Here is a 4,306-nt window from a genome sequence, read left to right as displayed (position 1 = left end):
GGCGACCCCCAGGGGGAGGGCCTTCTCTGTGGGTGCCCCCACCCTCTGGAACGAGCTACCCCCCGAGATCCGGACAATCCCGGATCTCCTAACCTTCCGCCGCGCCCTCAAGACATGGCTCTTTCAGCAAGTGGGACTGACCTAGGGTGAATTTTAAATAGGGATAATTTTTAATGATTTTAGTAATGTCACAGCTACAAATATTTGGTTTTAATTGGCTTTTATAGGGGAAATGTTGTGTGTGTTGTTTGTATTGTGTTATTTTAATATGCTGTGAGCCGCCCTGAGTCCCGTGGGGAGAAGGGCGGCATATAAATTATGAAAAATAAATAAAAAATAAAATAAATTCCAATAATAATTCCAATAATAATTCCAATTCCAATTCCAATTCCAATTCCAATTCCAATTCCAATTCCAATTCCAGTTCCAGTTCCAGTTCCAGTTCCAGTTCCAGTTCCAGTTCCAGTTCTAGTTCTAGTTCTAGTTCTAGTTCTAGTTCTAGTTCTAATAATAAATGGTATAGGTTCTCCTGCTTGAGCAAATGTTCAAGCAGGAGAACATGAACATGTTCACACATGGACTGAGGGCTAGATTTGAGGATGAATACCAAGCAATTGCCTCAGAGTTCTTATTTCTACTGGTCTCATTTATCAGAACCATGACTGGGAGACTGTTTCTGCTGTGGAACCCACACTTTGGAACATCAGTCCCATCCCAAAAGTGGGATTAGCTCTGACCCTATGGGCATTTAATAAATCCTGAAAACATGGTTCTTTCAGTAGGTTTGAGGATCACAGGGTTATCATCTATCTATCTATCTATCTATCTATCTATCTATCTATCTATCTATCTATCTATCTATCTATCTATGAATCATCTATCTTATACATACATACATGCATACATATATATACATCATTACATATGTACATCCATACAGATAGTGTGTTTGTATGTGTGTGCATAGATTATATTGATTTAAATTGTTGCTTAAATTGCTAAATTGTTTTAATTGATGTTTTCATTGTTTTCTATCTCAGGATCATGTTATGGATTTCAGAAAAGAGGGGAAGTATAAGTTGTTACACTCTTTGTAAAACTTGTAATGAAAATTTATTTCAAAATGTGAGGCAATATAATTGAGGGAGAAATGATGGATGCATATTTATAAGTAATAACCTAATATATATCTCGCTTTTCTGTTATCTACAGAGAATAATGGCCTTGGCTGGAATAAACTTTGAATGTTGAGATTCATGGGGTTCTATGAGAATGTTCTGATAAAAATTACCATGGGTCCTGGGAGCTGAAAGGCTACATTCCTTTGGTCTCAATTTGTCTATCAAATAGATTTAACCCGCACTAATGGACAGGCAACTAGAAGATCCTAGAACTCTTATATATGACAACTGCAGCAAGATTATTATATGCTTGAAAGTCAAAATATTTGATACTACTCACAATGGAAGATCATGCTTCATGTCATCTTTTTTTTTAGAAATGTCATCACATTCTAAACAGACCTCAAAGACACATATATTATAAATGTGGCCTATCCCTGCATTAGTTAGATATTCTTGTTTCTTACTATATTTTCTCTACAATTCAGATTGGGTTTCAGTAGGATAATGTAGCATTTGGGGAAAAAGATACAAGCCAAGAGAGCAGCTCCAGAGGCCAAAATGGAGAAGATCTCCACAGCCACCATGACCTTCCCTTTGGTGCTCAGGTAGGTGGGGAGGAAGGTGATCCAAACACTGCAAAATATCAGCATGCTGAAAGTAATGAACTTGGCCTCGTTAAAGCTGTCAGGCAATTTTCTAGCCAAAAAGGCTACCATGAAACTGACAAGAGCCAAGAAACCCAGGTAGGCAAGGACAGCATAAAACATTAAATCTGAGCCTTCATTACATTCCAAGATGGTCTTTCCAACTAAAGAGTGGAAGTCCAAACTGGGAAATGGGGGAGACGTTATTAGCCAGGTGGCACAAAGGACTACTTGGACCAGGGGGCAGGCAATAACAATAGAATTGGTCAGTGGTTTTCCTAAAAGTTTCCTTGTCCTGTTCCCTGGCTTGGTGGCCATGAAGGCCAGAACCACCATGACAGTTTTTGCCAGGATAGAGGAAACTGCAAGAGAAAAGAGGATGGCAAAGGCAACTTGTCGGAAGAGACAGGTGAACTTCTCAGGTCGACCAATGAAGAGGAAGGAGCAGAGAAAGCAAAGCAGGAGGGAGACCAGAAGGATGTAGGTGAGATCTCGGTTGTTAGCTTTGACTATTGGTGTGTCGCGATGTTTAAGAAAAATCACCAGGGTTGTAGATGTTATCATACAGAGAAAAAGAGCGAGAGATGCTAAAGTGTATCCCAGGGTGTCTTGATAGGAAAGGAAGTGGATCTTTTTTGCAATACAGTGGTCCTTATCCTTATTGGGATGTTGGTCTTCTGGGCAAGAGTCACAGTGAGCTCCATCTGAAATCAAAAGTCTAGCTTCTTCAGTTGCACCTACCATGAGGAAGGTCTCTGTCTCCCACAGAGGGCCTAAGTTGTGACTCATGTCTACAGCAGACAACTCAAAAAGAAAGTAATAGAATACACCATTGTCCACCAGAAATTACAGATCTTCCTTGGTTCAAGATAAACCAGGGGATGTGTTGATCATATACAGGGATCTGTTGAGTTCCAATAGTCTTATAAGTTTGTTATTTCAATTAGGGTTAGAAGTTTTCACTCTATATTGGAATACCAATATATCTGTCATCCACAAATCCTGCTTTTTGATTTTTGTCTACATCACTTTTTCTCAATGTCAGCAGCTTTCAGATGTCTGGACTTCAACTACTAGCTGGGAAATTCTGGGAGTTGAAATCCACACATCTGAAGTTCACTCAAGTTGAGAATCACTGAAATACATTATCTATTGGTGTTTTCTGAGAAGAAAATAACAAGGGAGACACACACGGAGATTAATGTGGAATGGGAGGTGGGCGAAGGAAGGCATCCTTAGCCTGATCAAATTTGATTCTCAGGAGAAACTTGTTTTAGAGGGATTCTCTCTTTAGGTTGGTTTTCTCCCTGATTAGTTTCCACCCCTTGCTTTTTTTTCCTGCCTTCAAGTGCCTTGGGAAATAGCTTGACTCCCTCTTCTTTGTGGCAGCCCCTGAGATATTGGAACATTGCTATCATGTCCCCGCTAGTCCTTCTTTTCATTAAACTAGACATATCCATTTCCTGCAACTGTTCTTCATATGTTTTAGCCTCTGGTCCACTAATCATCTTTGTTGCTCTTCTCTGCACTCTTTCTAGAGTCTCAACTTCTTTTTTTATATCGTGTCAACCAAAACTGGATGCAGTATTCCAAGTGTGGCATTACCAAGGCATTATCAAGAGGTATTAATACTTCAAGTGAACTTGATTCTATCTGTCTATTCATGCAGCTAGGTTGGCTTTTTTGGCAGCTGCAGAACACTGCTAGCTCATATTTAATTGATTGTCCACTATGACTCCCTCTTGCAGTTATTGATATTGGTCCAGAATTCAAGTCTATCAAGCTCCCTCTGTATGTTGAGCAAATCTTCTGGGGTGTTGGCTATTCCCCCTATGTATGAATGGGAGTGGAACAGAGAAGAGGGAGTGATCAATTCCTGCCCTGGAACTATTTTGTATTCAATGGTTGGAAGACAGGACTTCCAAATTCATATTCCTTAAGTGGGATTCTTATTTATTTTATTTTATTTATTTATTTATTTATTTATTTACTTTTTATTTATTGTATTTGTATAACCCAGTCTATATTGACAATATCTCCCCGCATGTCCAACACTTAATTAAAAAGAAACAAATAAATACATACAAAATATTTAATAAAAATTGTTATTATTAAATATTAAAAGAACTGTAAAAGACCACATGAAAAAAGGGACCGTGATGTTCCCCACAGTAAGGGAGCCATCACAGGTCTTCTGGGGCTCCCAGGTCTGATAGTCAGAGTTACTTTGTCCCAGGAAGATTTACAATGAAAGGAGGTTCCTTAGATTTGCTCTACCTGTTTGATTAGAAATGGTCCCTTTTGGACAAGGGTCACATTGATAGCAGCAGACCTGCTCACCCTCTGGAACTCTTCTCCTCTCTCCTGCATGGCACCTCTTCATGCCACACCTAGCAAAGGGCAACTTCTAAGAGAGAAAAGAGAAATGCTTGAGTTGTCTTAAGAAATGAACATGCTTCATTTGTTGTTTCCAGCTTCCTATTTCTATCTCAAGAAGATCTTCCAAAGAGATCTTTCACCAGGAGCTAAGGAAACCTG

This window comes from Protobothrops mucrosquamatus, unplaced genomic scaffold (assembly GCF_001527695.2).
Source record: "Protobothrops mucrosquamatus isolate PMUCROS unplaced genomic scaffold, P.Mucros_1.0 scaffold760, whole genome shotgun sequence".
Taxonomy (NCBI): Eukaryota; Metazoa; Chordata; class Lepidosauria; order Squamata; family Viperidae; genus Protobothrops; species Protobothrops mucrosquamatus.
This window is presented reverse-complemented; position numbering follows the sequence as displayed.